The following is a 14,938-nucleotide window of genomic DNA, read 5'->3' on the forward strand; positions in this document are numbered from 1 at the left end:
AATACTGGCAGGTGAAAAATCTGGCCGGAACTTCTTTGCAGAAGACACATCAGAGTCCTCATCAGGGGGCCTCACCACAGCCCCGGTGAAGTCACCCTGGCCACCACCACCTTCATGAATTGCCTCTGAGCTTTCCAAAGCCAACACCGGCGTTGTGGAGAGTGAACCGCTCACTTCTCCCTCACCACTCACATCAAGCAGAATTGACATATCTGCAGGCTCTATCTCAACAGCGCTTCCACCAGCAGGATCGGGTGCTTGCTCCATCTCTTCCATGAAGTCCCTTACTACCTCGATCGCCTCACCAATAGTGGCGGCAGTAGTAGGACGTGGGGACACGGCCTCTGCATATGACCTGGAACGATGGGGACAGTCCTTGAAAGCGTGTCCCTCCTCGCCACATGCATTACAAACCATGGAGTTAGTACACTCCATTGCCAGATGACCCTCTTTATTGCATTTCCCACAAAACTTCTCCACCGTGCAGTCCTCTTGGTAGTGTCCAAAGGATTTACACTTCCTGCAAAACCGCGGAGCACCAGGAAAATACATATACCCTCTATCCCTCCCGATGGCAAAACTGAGGGGAGGGTAGTGGATACCCCCAGGTCCCTGGGGGTCCTCCTGGAACCGTACAAAAAACTTGTGTTTGCCAGTCCACAAGCCCACCTCATTCCTCACCTTGTGTGAGTAGGACACATAGCTGCAATGACGGTTCAGGAATCTAGTAATGTCCTCCACATCCACAAGGGGGTTGTGCATAAACACAACAACTGGCACTTCCCCCTTAGTATACAATACCGTAAATGTAAGCCCATCAAGAGCCGGATGATCCAAGGCTTGCTGATCCTTTAGAGTCTTGAAAAGATTCTGGCAAGCTGCCATACGATCAAGGACTAAAACGTACCGGCCATTCTTTGGGAACTCCTGTAGGCAAATGATGTCTCCACGACCAACATTCAAAATCTTGAAGATGACGACTTCCACCAAGAACCGCAGGTTAAAGAAATTCCTCCTCGACTCCTCAATATCAATGCGAAAAGAATTTTTGACCCGAATATCATCGGTCCCGGCATAGCGAATCTTGACGCCCATTATCACCTCTCGTTTCCTCTGGACCCCCCCCAATAGCAGCAGGCAGCTTAAGCCACCTAAGTGGCGATGCTGCAAGGCCGAGGGGGAGACACTATAGGATCCTTCTGACCAGATACAAGATCTAAGCCAAAAGGCCGAGAAGCGATAACCAGAATTGGTTTCAAACTACGGAGCCACCCAAGGATCCTGAAAAGTCCATTTGTGGAGATGAGCTCCTGGACTCCCGTTAAGAAGACATGTTGTCAACCTCTAGATCCCTTACATGCCTGCACTTTTCGGCTTGCTGCTGCTGCAATCCACGCGTTTTAGATCTGCATAACTCCACCTCTTTAAACACAGCACCTTCACCCCCTGCTGTTCCCACCTGCCTCAACACCGTTGGAAGGGAGGAGAACCAATTAAGGCGGGGGGTGGGGTGGAACGAGCAGCTGTCTACCCTTAGCAGGAGGGCTCCTGATTACATACCTCTCCTGCTGCTGCTGCTGCTGGCTGTCCAGCAGCAGACTGAAGGTGGCTGCTGCTGTGCACAGGTATATAAAGGCTCAGAGCCTATTATGACATGCGCAGCCAGCGTTCCATTGCCACATTCCATCTACTGCAGGCAGGATACCTGGCTGGCTGAATGTCGCTGAGAAGCTCACAGAGACCGCCATAAGCAACAGTTTAACAGAATGCCACAGACTAATCAACCAAACTTTTTGGGTTGGGTTCTCTTTTATAGTCTGCAGGCATTAAATGAAAGAAGTCAGTGTTCCAGCAGAGGGAGACAACGTTTCAGAAAAGGCATTGTAGCAAACCAAAAAAGAAATTTTAAGCGCAGCAGAGTAACCAGCGCACATACCTGTTAGCTCAGGTGAGTTTAAAAGGCTGCTGTTGATAACAAGGGCATTTGCTAAATAGATGGTGTGTGTGCAACAATATACTGAAAGGTCAATTATATTGTGCAGCTTATCTCACCACCTGTAGTTATTTAGGTGAAAGCTCCAAAATGCTTGCCTAATATGTCTGTTTATCCAAAAGGAAGTAAAAAGGGAGAGCTAGAAAGATAGCATTGCATCACATTACATGGCAATGCAATGCACAGTTGCTGAAGTTGAACCAAAATGAGCTTGTAATCTGGCTTCTGCAACTTTGAACATGAAAAATCCAATGAGGAGAAGAAAAGCAAAGCCAAAGAGTCCATCCCAAAATCCGACAAACAAGCAAAATGAACAAAAAACATTGAATTCAATTCTTTCTGATTTTAGAAACTGCATTAAAGAAGGGGTGCACCGGTCCTGGAGATACTGCAATACCAGGTCAATGCATGGAGTGGACAGAGCAAGCTCTTTTTCCATCTCCCTGTTCTAAAAATCCATTTAATATATGGTCCCCAGATAGGGGACGTATCAGATATTAAACTGATAAGAACAGATACTACACTTGATCTTAGCCAAAAGGCCGAGAAGCGATAACCAGAATTGGTTTCAAACTACGGAGCCACCCAAGGATCCTGAAAAGTCCATTTGTGGAGATGAGCTCCTGGACTCCCGTTAAGAAGACATGTTGTCAACCTCTAGATCCCTTACATGCCTGCACTTTTCGGCTTGCTGCTGCTGCAATCCACGCGTTTTAGATCTGCATAACTCCACCTCTTTAAACACAGCACCTTCACCCCCTGCTGTTCCCACCCGCCTCAACACCGTTGGAAGGGAGGAGAACCAATTAAGGCGGGGGGTGGGGTGGAACGAGCAGCTGTCTACCCTTAGCAGGAGGGCTCCTGATTACATACCTCTCCTGCTGCTGCTGCTGCTGGCTGTCCAGCAGCAGACTGAAGGTGGCTGCTGCTGTGCACAGGTATATAAAGGCTCAGAGCCTATTATGACACGCGCAGCCAGCGTTCCATTGCCACATTCCATCTACTGCAGGCAGGATACCTGGCTGGCTGAATGTCGCTGAGAAGCTCACAGAGACCGCCATAAGCAACAGTTTAACAGAATGCCACAGACTAATCAACCAAACTTTTTGGGTTGGGTTCTCTTTTATAGTCTGCAGGCATTAAATGAAAGAAGTCAGTGTTCCAGCAGAGGGAGACAACGTTTCAGAAAAGGCATTGTAGCAAACCAAAAAAGAAATTTTAAGCGCAGCAGAGTAACCAGCGCACATACCTGTTAGCTCAGGTGAGTTTAAAAGGCTGCTGTTGATAACAAGGGCATTTGCTAAATAGATGGTGTGTGTGCAACAATATACTGAAAGGTCAATTATATTGTGCAGCTTATCTCACCACCTGTAGTTATTTAGGTGAAAGCTCCAAAATGCTTGCCTAATATGTCTGTTTATCCAAAAGGAAGTAAAAAGGGAGAGCTAGAAAGATAGCATTGCATCACATTACATGGCAATGCAATGCACAGTTGGTGAAGTTGAACCAAAATGAGCTTGTAATCTGGCTTCTGCAACTTTGAACATGAAAAATCCAATGAGGAGAAGAAAAGCAAAGCCAAAGAGTCCATCCCAAAATCCGACAAACAAGCAAAATGAACAAAAAACATTGAATTCAATTCTTTCTGATTTTAGAAACTGCATTAAAGAAGGGGTGCACCGGTCCTGGAGATACTGCAATACCAGGTCAATGCGTGGAGTGGACAGAGCAAGCTCTTTTTCCATCTCCCTGTTCTAAAAATCCATTTAATATATGGTCCCCAGATAGGGGACGTATCAGATATTAAACTGATAAGAACAGATACTACACTTGATCTTAGCCAAAAGGCCGAGAAGCGATAACCAGAATTGGTTTCAAACTACGGAGCCACCCAAGGATCCTGAAAAGTCCATTTGTGGAGATGAGCTCCTGGACTCCCGTTAAGAAGACATGTTGTCAACCTCTAGATCCCTTACATGCCTGCACTTTTCGGCTTGCTGCTGCTGCAATCCACGCGTTTTAGATCTGCATAACTCCACCTCTTTAAACACAGCACCTTCACCCCCTGCTGTTCCCACCCGCCTCAACACCGTTGGAAGGGAGGAGAACCAATTAAGGCGGGGGGTGGGGTGGAACGAGCAGCTGTCTACCCTTAGCAGGAGGGCTCCTGATTACATACCTCTCCTGCTGCTGCTGCTGCTGGCTGTCCAGCAGCAGACTGAAGGTGGCTGCTGCTGTGCACAGGTATATAAAGGCTCAGAGCCTATTATGACACGCGCAGCCAGCGTTCCATTGCCACATTCCATCTACTGCAGGCAGGATACCTGGCTGGCTGAATGTCGCTGAGAAGCTCACAGAGACCGCCATAAGCAACAGTTTAACAGAATGCCACAGACTAATCAACCAAACTTTTTGGGTTGGGTTCTCTTTTATAGTCTGCAGGCATTAAATGAAAGAAGTCAGTGTTCCAGCAGAGGGAGACAACGTTTCAGAAAAGGCATTGTAGCAAACCAAAAAAGAAATTTTAAGCGCAGCAGAGTAACCAGCGCACATACCTGTTAGCTCAGGTGAGTTTAAAAGGCTGCTGTTGATAACAAGGGCATTTGCTAAATAGATGGTGTGTGTGCAACAATATACTGAAAGGTCAATTATATTGTGCAGCTTATCTCACCACCTGTAGTTATTTAGGTGAAAGCTCCAAAATGCTTGCCTAATATGTCTGTTTATCCAAAAGGAAGTAAAAAGGGAGAGCTAGAAAGATAGCATTGCATCACATTACATGGCAATGCAATGCACAGTTGCTGAAGTTGAACCAAAATGAGCTTGTAATCTGGCTTCTGCAACTTTGAACATGAAAAATCCAATGAGGAGAAGAAAAGCAAAGCCAAAGAGTCCATCCCAAAATCCGACAAACAAGCAAAATGAACAAAAAACATTGAATTCAATTCTTTCTGATTTTAGAAACTGCATTAAAGAAGGGGTGCACCGGTCCTGGAGATACTGCAATACCAGGTCAATGCGTGGAGTGGACAGAGCAAGCTCTTTTTCCATCTCCCTGTTCTAAAAATCCATTTAATATATGGTCCCCAGATAGGGGACGTATCAGATATTAAACTGATAAGAACAGATACTACACTTGATCTTAGCCAAAAGGCCGAGAAGCGATAACCAGAATTGGTTTCAAACTACGGAGCCACCCAAGGATCCTGAAAAGTCCATTTGTGGAGATGAGCTCCTGGACTCCCGTTAAGAAGACATGTTGTCAACCTCTAGATCCCTTACATGCCTGCACTTTTCGGCTTGCTGCTGCTGCAATCCACGCGTTTTAGATCTGCATAACTCCACCTCTTTAAACACAGCACCTTCACCCCCTGCTGTTCCCACCCGCCTCAACACCGTTGGAAGGGAGGAGAACCAATTAAGGCGGGGGGTGGGGTGGAACGAGCAGCTGTCTACCCTTAGCAGGAGGGCTCCTGATTACATACCTCTCCTGCTGCTGCTGCTGCTGGCTGTCCAGCAGCAGACTGAAGGTGGCTGCTGCTGTGCACAGGTATATAAAGGCTCAGAGCCTATTATGACACGCGCAGCCAGCGTTCCATTGCCACATTCCATCTACTGCAGGCAGGATACCTGGCTGGCTGAATGTCGCTGAGAAGCTCACAGAGACCGCCATAAGCAACAGTTTAACAGAATGCCACAGACTAATCAACCAAACTTTTTGGGTTGGGTTCTCTTTTATAGTCTGCAGGCATTAAATGAAAGAAGTCAGTGTTCCAGCAGAGGGAGACAACGTTTCAGAAAAGGCATTGTAGCAAACCAAAAAAGAAATTTTAAGCGCAGCAGAGTAACCAGCACACATACCTGTTAGCTCAGGTGAGTTTAAAAGGCTGCTGTTGATAACAAGGGCATTTGCTAAATAGATGGTGTGTGTGCAACAATATACTGAAAGGTCAATTATATTGTGCAGCTTATCTCACCACCTGTAGTTATTTAGGTGAAAGCTCCAAAATGCTTGCCTAATATGTCTGTTTATCCAAAAGGAAGTAAAAAGGGAGAGCTAGAAAGATAGCATTGCATCACATTACATGGCAATGCAATGCACAGTTGCTGAAGTTGAACCAAAATGAGCTTGTAATCTGGCTTCTGCAACTTTGAACATGAAAAATCCAATGAGGAGAAGAAAAGCAAAGCCAAAGAGTCCATCCCAAAATCCGACAAACAAGCAAAATGAACAAAAAACATTGAATTCAATTCTTTCTGATTATAGAAACTGCATTAAAGAAGGGGTGCACCGGTCCTGGAGATACTGCAATACCAGGTCAATGCGTGGAGTGGACAGAGCAAGCTCTTTTTCCATCTCCCTGTTCTAAAAATCCATTTAATATATGGTCCCCAGATAGGGGACGTATCAGATATTAAACTGATAAGAACAGATACTACACTTGATCTTAGCCAAAAGGCCGAGAAGCGATAACCAGAATTGGTTTCAAACTACGGAGCCACCCAAGGATCCTGAAAAGTCCATTTGTGGAGATGAGCTCCTGGACTCCCGTTAAGAAGACATGTTGTCAACCTCTAGATCCCTTACATGCCTGCACTTTTCGGCTTGCTGCTGCTGCAATCCACGCGTTTTAGATCTGCATAACTCCACCTCTTTAAACACAGCACCTTCACCCCCTGCTGTTCCCACCCGCCTCAACACCGTTGGAAGGGAGGAGAACCAATTAAGGCGGGGGGTGGGGTGGAACGAGCAGCTGTCTACCCTTAGCAGGAGGGCTCCTGATTACATACCTCTCCTGCTGCTGCTGCTGCTGGCTGTCCAGCAGCAGACTGAAGGTGGCTGCTGCTGTGCACAGGTATATAAAGGCTCAGAGCCTATTATGACACGTGCAGCCAGCGTTCCATTGCCACATTCCATCTACTGCAGGCAGGATACCTGGCTGGCTGAATGTCGCTGAGAAGCTCACAGAGACCGCCATAAGCAACAGTTTAACAGAATGCCACAGACTAATCAACCAAACTTTTTGGGTTGGGTTCTCTTTTATAGTCTGCAGGCATTAAATGAAAGAAATCAGTGTTCCAGCAGAGGGAGACAACGTTTCAGAAAAGGCATTGTAGCAAACCAAAAAAGAAATTTTAAGCGCAGCAGAGTAACCAGCGCACACACCTGTTAGCTCAGGTGAGTTTAAAAGGCTGCTGTTGATAACAAGGGCATTTGCTAAATAGATGGTGTGTGTGCAACAATATACTGAAAGGTCAATTATATTGTGCAGCTTATCTCACCACCTGTAGTTATTTAGGTGAAAGCTCCAAAATGCTTGCCTAATATGTCTGTTTATCCAAAAGGAAGTAAAAAGGGAGAGCTAGAAAGAAAGCATTGCATCACATTACATGGCAATGCAATGCACAGTTGCTGAAGTTGAACCAAAATGAGCTTGTAATCTGGCTTCTGCAACTTTGAACATGAAAAATCCAATGAGGAGAAGAAAAGCAAAGCCAAAGAGTCCATCCCAAAATCCGACAAACAAGCAAAATGAACAAAAAACATTGAATTCAATTCTTTCTGATTTTAGAAACTGCATTAAAGAAAGGGTGCACCGGTCCTGGAGATACTGCAATACCAGGTCAATGCATGGAGTGGACAGAGCAAGCTCTTTTTCCATCTCCCTGTTCTAAAAATCCATTTAATATATGGTCCCCAGATAGGGGACGTATCAGATATTAAACTGATAAGAACAGATTTTTTTTTTTTTTCTTTCTTTTTTTTTTCGAAAGCCCGAATTCGTGTACAAAACCCGAGTGCGCTTAAAAAAGTGACAAGTGCCACAAAAAAAGTGCACTAGGATGCTGGTCTTCTTGAAACCCTCTCCAAAAGGAGAAGGGTCCCCCAAACCATTCCCCGTCCCTCCGAGCCAGAAGGCCACAGCGAGGAACAGGGACAAATAGCCACCTCCAGCCGGAGCCAGAGGCGACCCAATCTTACCCCCAGCACCTGCCCGAGTTCTCACCCGAGCAAGGCACTGGGAGCCAAAGACTGTGCTCCCCTCCCGGAAGAGGGGAGCCAACAACGCTCTCCTCCCGAAAGAGGAGAGCCAGGGGGGTTCAGGGGGGAGCGGAACCTGATGGCCACACACTCCCCCCCTAGACCTGCCAAGAGAGGAACCCGTAAGGGAACCGCATCCCGACAAAATCCTAGCAGGACGTGACACACGTGAATAAGTGGACACACAGTGACAAAGAAATTAAATAAATAGTGAAGGTTTCACAGTATAATACTGCCCGGACCTTCGACCGGGAATTGAAAAATTCCCCATCCTAAGGCCAGAAGGCCCGGAATAAGGGTGTGTGTGAAGAAAGAAATATTGAAGTGCTAGTGCAAATGTGCCATAAACTCAAGTGGGGTTCCCAATCCCAGTGAGTTAAGGCACCCCAGGGTCACCACTCCTGGGGCACTTCACACTTCGGGCTTTCGATCTTCCCCGGCTCAATGGCGTCGATCCTGGGGGGCCATGCTTTCCACCAGATGACTATATTAGCCACCTGGCGTACTAACAAGCGCCTAAACCCCAGTGTGCATAATGTATCAATCTACTAGGGCGGCAAACATCCAAAACCGCCTTTTCGAAAGATACTACACTTGATCTTAGCCAAAAGGCCGAGAAGCAATAACCAGAATTGGTTTCAAACTACGGAGCCACCCAAGGATCCTGAAAAGTCCATTTGTGGAGATGAGCTCCTGGACTCCCGTTAAGAAGACATGTTGTCAACCTCTAGATCCCTTACATGCCTGCACTTTTCGGCTTGCTGCTGCTGCAATCCACGCGTTTTAGATCTGCATAACTCCACCTCTTTAAACACAGCACCTTCACCCCCTGCTGTTCCCACCCGCCTCAACACCGTTGGAAGGGAGGAGAACCAATTAAGGCGGGGGGTGGGGTGGAACGAGCAGCTGTCTACCCTTAGCAGGAGGGCTCCTGATTACATACCTCTCCTGCTGCTGCTGCTGCTGGCTGTCCAGCAGCAGACTGAAGGTGGCTGCTGCTGTGCACAGGTATATAAAGGCTCAGAGCCTATTATGACACGCGCAGCCAGCGTTCCATTGCCACATTCCATCTACTGCAGGCAGGATACCTGGCTGGCTGAATGTCGCTGAGAAGCTCACAGAGACCGCCATAAGCAACAGTTTAACAGAATGCCACAGACTAATCAACCAAACTTTTTGGGTTGGGTTCTCTTTTATAGTCTGCAGGCATTAAATGAAAGAAGTCAGTGTTCCAGCAGAGGGAGACAACGTTTCAGAAAAGGCATTGTAGCAAACCAAAAAAGAAATTTTAAGCGCAGCAGAGTAACCAGCGCACATACCTGTTAGCTCAGGTGAGTTTAAAAGGCTGCTGTTGATAACAAGGGCATTTGCTAAATAGATGGTGTGTGTGCAACAATATACTGAAAGGTCAATTATATTGTGCAGCTTATCTCACCACCTGTAGTTATTTAGGTGAAAGCTCCAAAATGCTTGCCTAATATGTCTGTTTATCCAAAAGGAAGTAAAAAGGGAGAGCTAGAAAGATAGCATTGCATCACATTACATGGCAATGCAATGCACAGTTGCTGAAGTTGAACCAAAATGAGCTTGTAATCTGGCTTCTGCAACTTTGAACATGAAAAATCCAATGAGGAGAAGAAAAGCAAAGCCAAAGAGTCCATCCCAAAATCCGACAAACAAGCAAAATGAACAAAAAACATTGAATTCAATTCTTTCTGATTTTAGAAACTGCATTAAAGAAGGGGTGCACCGGTCCTGGAGATACTGCAATACCAGGTCAATGCGTGGAGTGGACAGAGCAAGCTCTTTTTCCATCTCCCTGTTCTAAAAATCCATTTAATATATGGTCCCCAGATAGGGGACGTATCAGATATTAAACTGATAAGAACAGATACTACACTTGATCTTAGCCAAAAGGCCGAGAAGCGATAACCAGAATTGGTTTCAAACTACGGAGCCACCCAAGGATCCTGAAAAGTTCATTTGTGGAGGTGAGCTCCTGGACTCCCGTTAAGAAGACATGTTGTCAACCTCTAGATCCCTTACATGCCTGCACTTTTCGGCTTGCTGCTGCTGCAATCCACGCGTTTTAGATCTGCATAACTCCACCTCTTTAAACACAGCACCTTCACCCCCTGCTGTTCCCACCCGCCTCAACACCGTTGGAAGGGAGGAGAACCAATTAAGGCGGGGGGTGGGGTGGAACGAGCAGCTGTCTACCCTTAGCAGGAGGGCTCCTGATTACATACCTCTCCTGCTGCTGCTGCTGCTGGCTGTCCAGCAGCAGACTGAAGGTGGCTGCTGCTGTGCACAGGTATATAAAGGCTCAGAGCCTATTATGACACGCGCAGCCAGCGTTCCATTGCCACATTCCATCTACTGCAGGCAGGATACCTGGCTGGCTGAATGTCGCTGAGAAGCTCACAGAGACCGCCATAAGCAACAGTTTAACAGAATGCCACAGACTAATCAACCAAACTTTTTGGGTTGGGTTCTCTTTTATAGTCTGCAGGCATTAAATGAAAGAAGTCAGTGTTCCAGCAGAGGGAGACAACGTTTCAGAAAAGGCATTGTAGCAAACCAAAAAAGAAATTTTAAGCGCAGCAGAGTAACCAGCGCACATACCTGTTAGCTCAGGTGAGTTTAAAAGGCTGCTGTTGATAACAAGGGCATTTGCTAAATAGATGGTGTGTGTGCAACAATATACTGAAAGGTCAATTATATTGTGCAGCTTATCTCACCACCTGTAGTTATTTAGGTGAAAGCTCCAAAATGCTTGCCTAATATGTCTGTTTATCCAAAAGGAAGTAAAAAGGGAGAGCTAGAAAGATAGCATTGCATCACATTACATGGCAATGCAATGCACAGTTGCTGAAGTTGAACCAAAATGAGCTTGTAATCTGGCTTCTGCAACTTTGAACATGAAAAATCCAATGAGGAGAAGAAAAGCAAAGCCAAAGAGTCCATCCCAAAATCCGACAAACAAGCAAAATGAACAAAAAACATTGAATTCAATTCTTTCTGATTTTAGAAACTGCATTAAAGAAGGGGTGCACCGGTCCTGGAGATACTGCAATACCAGGTCAATGCGTGGAGTGGACAGAGCAAGCTCTTTTTCCATCTCCCTGTTCTAAAAATCCATTTAATATATGGTCCCCAGATAGGGGACGTATCAGATATTAAACTGATAAGAACAGATACTACACTTGATCTTAGCCAAAAGGCCGAGAAGCGATAACCAGAATTGGTTTCAAACTACGGAGCCACCCAAGGATCCTGAAAAGTCCATTTGTGGAGATGAGCTCCTGGACTCCCGTTAAGAAGACATGTTGTCAACCTCTAGATCCCTTACATGCCTGCACTTTTCGGCTTGCTGCTGCTGCAATCCACGCGTTTTAGATCTGCATAACTCCACCTCTTTAAACACAGCACCTTCACCCCCTGCTGTTCCCACCCGCCTCAACACCGTTGGAAGGGAGGAGAACCAATTAAGGCGGGGGGTGGGGTGGAACGAGCAGCTGTCTACCCTTAGCAGGAGGGCTCCTGATTACATACCTCTCCTGCTGCTGCTGCTGCTGGCTGTCCAGCAGCAGACTGAAGGTGGCTGCTGCTGTGCACAGGTATATAAAGGCTCAGAGCCTATTATGACACGCGCAGCCAGCGTTCCATTGCCACATTCCATCTACTGCAGGCAGGATACCTGGCTGGCTGAATGTCGCTGAGAAGCTCACAGAGACCGCCATAAGCAACAGTTTAACAGAATGCCACAGACTAATCAACCAAACTTTTTGGGTTGGGTTCTCTTTTATAGTCTGCAGGCATTAAATGAAAGAAGTCAGTGTTCCAGCAGAGGGAGACAACGTTTCAGAAAAGGCATTGTAGCAAACCAAAAAAGAAATTTTAAGCGCAGCAGAGTAACCAGCGCACATACCTGTTAGCTCAGGTGAGTTTAAAAGGCTGCTGTTGATAACAAGGGCATTTGCTAAATAGATGGTGTGTGTGCAACAATATACTGAAAGGTCAATTATATTGTGCAGCTTATCTCACCACCTGTAGTTATTTAGGTGAAAGCTCCAAAATGCTTGCCTAATATGTCTGTTTATCCAAAAGGAAGTAAAAAGGGAGAGCTAGAAAGATAGCATTGCATCACATTACATGGCAATGCAATGCACAGTTGCTGAAGTTGAACCAAAATGAGCTTGTAATCTGGCTTCTGCAACTTTGAACATGAAAAATCCAATGAGGAGAAGAAAAGCAAAGCCAAAGAGTCCATCCCAAAATCCGACAAACAAGCAAAATGAACAAAAAACATTGAATTCAATTCTTTCTGATTTTAGAAACTGCATTAAAGAAGGGGTGCACCGGTCCTGGAGATACTGCAATACCAGGTCAATGCGTGGAGTGGACAGAGCAAGCTCTTTTTCCATCTCCCTGTTCTAAAAATCCATTTAATATATGGTCCCCAGATAGGGGACGTATCAGATATTAAACTGATAAGAACAGATACTACACTTGATCTTAGCCAAAAGGCCGAGAAGCGATAACCAGAATTGGTTTCAAACTACGGAGCCACCCAAGGATCCTGAAAAGTCCATTTGTGGAGATGAGCTCCTGGACTCCCGTTAAGAAGACATGTTGTCAACCTCTAGATCCCTTACATGCCTGCACTTTTCGGCTTGCTGCTGCTGCAATCCACGCGTTTTAGATCTGCATAACTCCACCTCTTTAAACACAGCACCTTCACCCCCTGCTGTTCGCACCCGCCTCAACACCGTTGGAAGGGAGGAGAACCAATTAAGGCGAGGGGTGGGGTGGAACGAGCAGCTGTCTACCCTTAGCAGGAGGGCTCCTGATTACATACCTCTCCTGCTGCTGCTGCTGCTGGCTGTCCAGCAGCAGACTGAAGGTGGCTGCTGCTGTGCACAGGTATATAAAGGCTCAGAGCCTATTATGACACGCGCAGCCAGCGTTCCATTGCCACATTCCATCTACTGCAGGCAGGATACCTGGCTGGCTGAATGTCGCTGAGAAGCTCACAGAGACCGCCATAAGCAACAGTTTAACAGAATGCCACAGACTAATCAACCAAACTTTTTGGGTTGGGTTCTCTTTTATAGTCTGCAGGCATTAAATGAAAGAAGTCAGTGTTCCAGCAGAGGGAGACAACGTTTCAGAAAAGGCATTGTAGCAAACCAAAAAAGAAATTTTAAGCGCAGCAGAGTAACCAGCGCACATACCTGTTAGCTCAGGTGAGTTTAAAAGGCTGCTGTTGATAACAAGGGCATTTGCTAAATAGATGGTGTGTGTGCAACAATATACTGAAAGGTCAATTATATTGTGCAGCTTATCTCACCACCTGTAGTTATTTAGGTGAAAGCTCCAAAATGCTTGCCTAATATGTCTGTTTATCCAAAAGGAAGTAAAAAGGGAGAGCTAGAAAGATAGCATTGCATCACATTACATGGCAATGCAATGCACAGTTGCTGAAGTTGAACCAAAATGAGCTTGTAATCTGGCTTCTGCAACTTTGAACATGAAAAATCCAATGAGGAGAAGAAAAGCAAAGCCAAAGAGTCCATCCCAAAATCCGACAAACAAGCAAAATGAACAAAAAACATTGAATTCAATTCTTTCTGATTTTAGAAACTGCATTAAAGAAGGGGTGCACCGGTCCTGGAGATACTGCAATACCAGGTCAATGCGTGGAGTGGACAGAGCAAGCTCTTTTTCCATCTCCCTGTTCTAAAAATCCATTTAATATATGGTCCCCAGATAGGGGACGTATCAGATATTAAACTGATAAGAACAGATACTACACTTGATCTTAGCCAAAAGGCCGAGAAGCGATAACCAGAATTGGTTTCAAACTACGGAGCCACCCAAGGATCCTGAAAAGTTCATTTGTGGAGGTGAGCTCCTGGACTCCCGTTAAGAAGACATGTTGTCAACCTCTAGATCCCTTACATGCCTGCACTTTTCGGCTTGCTGCTGCTGCAATCCACGCGTTTTAGATCTGCATAACTCCACCTCTTTAAACACAGCACCTTCACCCCCTGCTGTTCCCACCCACCTCAACACCGTTGGAAGGGAGGAGAACCAATTAAGGCGGGGGGTGGGGTGGAACGAGCAGCTGTCTACCCTTAGCAGGAGGGCTCCTGATTACATACCTCTCCTGCTGCTGCTGCTGCTGGCTGTCCAGCAGCAGACTGAAGGTGGCTGCTGCTGTGCACAGGTATATAAAGGCTCAGAGCCTATTATGACACGCGCAGCCAGCGTTCCAATGCCACATTCCATCTACTGCAGGCAGGATACCTGGCTGGCTGAATGTCGCTGAGAAGCTCACAGAGACCGCCATAAGCAACAGTTTAACAGAATGCCACAGACTAATCAACCAAACTTTTTGGGTTGGGTTCTCTTTTATAGTCTGCAGGCATTAAATGAAAGAAGTCAGTGTTCCAGCAGAGGGAGACAACGTTTCAGAAAAGGCATTGTAGCAAACCAAAAAAGAAATTTTAAGCGCAGCAGAGTAACCAGCGCACATACCTGTTAGCTCAGGTGAGTTTGAAAGGCTGCTGTTGATAACAAGGGCATTTGCTAAATAGATGGTGTGTGTGCAACAATATACTGAAAGGTCAATTATATTGTGCAGCTTATCTCACCACCTGTAGTTATTTAGGTGAAAGCTCCAAAATGCTTGCCTAATATGTCTGTTTATCCAAAAGGAAGTAAAAAGGGAGAGCTAGAAAGATAGCATTGCATCACATTACATGGCAATGCAATGCACAGTTGCTGAAGTTGAACCAAAATGAGCTTGTAATCTGGCTTCTGCAACTTTGAACATGAAAAATCCAATGAGGAGAAGAAAAGCAAAGCCAAAGAGTCCATCCCAAAATCCGACAAAC

The 14,938-nt window shown here is 45.9% G+C and overlaps 9 non-coding genes and 1 pseudogene across 9 annotated transcripts; all 10 read right to left on the bottom strand.

Moving 5' to 3' along the window:
- Positions 1-2,356: 2,356 nt before the first annotated feature.
- LOC141213991 (U2 spliceosomal RNA) lies at positions 2,357-2,547 on the bottom strand. The gene has a single exon (XR_012283323.1). It is a non-coding gene; the product is annotated as a U2 spliceosomal RNA (small nuclear RNA).
- A 1,115-nt stretch (positions 2,548-3,662) lies between these two features.
- On the bottom strand, positions 3,663-3,853 carry LOC141213861 (U2 spliceosomal RNA). Its single transcript, XR_012283196.1, has one exon. It is a non-coding gene; the product is annotated as a U2 spliceosomal RNA (small nuclear RNA).
- Positions 3,854-4,968: 1,115 nt separating this feature from the next.
- Positions 4,969-5,159, bottom strand: LOC141213862 (U2 spliceosomal RNA). The gene has a single exon (XR_012283197.1). It is a non-coding gene; the product is annotated as a U2 spliceosomal RNA (small nuclear RNA).
- A 1,115-nt stretch (positions 5,160-6,274) lies between these two features.
- Positions 6,275-6,465, bottom strand: LOC141213863 (U2 spliceosomal RNA). The gene has a single exon (XR_012283198.1). It is a non-coding gene; the product is annotated as a U2 spliceosomal RNA (small nuclear RNA).
- A 1,115-nt stretch (positions 6,466-7,580) lies between these two features.
- Positions 7,581-7,772, bottom strand: LOC141214125 (U2 spliceosomal RNA). The gene has a single exon (XR_012283439.1). It is a non-coding gene; the product is annotated as a U2 spliceosomal RNA (small nuclear RNA).
- Positions 7,773-8,568: 796 nt separating this feature from the next.
- Positions 8,569-8,660, bottom strand: LOC141214162 (U2 spliceosomal RNA; annotated as a pseudogene).
- Positions 8,661-9,775: 1,115 nt separating this feature from the next.
- Positions 9,776-9,966, bottom strand: LOC141213864 (U2 spliceosomal RNA). Its single transcript, XR_012283199.1, has one exon. It is a non-coding gene; the product is annotated as a U2 spliceosomal RNA (small nuclear RNA).
- Positions 9,967-11,081: 1,115 nt separating this feature from the next.
- On the bottom strand, positions 11,082-11,272 carry LOC141213865 (U2 spliceosomal RNA). Its single transcript, XR_012283200.1, has one exon. It is a non-coding gene; the product is annotated as a U2 spliceosomal RNA (small nuclear RNA).
- Positions 11,273-12,387: 1,115 nt separating this feature from the next.
- LOC141213866 (U2 spliceosomal RNA) lies at positions 12,388-12,578 on the bottom strand. The gene has a single exon (XR_012283201.1). It is a non-coding gene; the product is annotated as a U2 spliceosomal RNA (small nuclear RNA).
- Positions 12,579-13,693: 1,115 nt separating this feature from the next.
- LOC141213868 (U2 spliceosomal RNA) lies at positions 13,694-13,884 on the bottom strand. The gene has a single exon (XR_012283203.1). It is a non-coding gene; the product is annotated as a U2 spliceosomal RNA (small nuclear RNA).
- Positions 13,885-14,938: the final 1,054 nt, after the last annotated feature.

Source organism: Phyllobates terribilis, unplaced genomic scaffold (assembly GCF_046119375.1).
Source record: "Phyllobates terribilis strain yellow unplaced genomic scaffold, ASM4611937v1 Scaffold_213__1_contigs__length_3403324, whole genome shotgun sequence".
NCBI classification, from domain to species: domain Eukaryota; kingdom Metazoa; phylum Chordata; class Amphibia; order Anura; family Dendrobatidae; genus Phyllobates; species Phyllobates terribilis.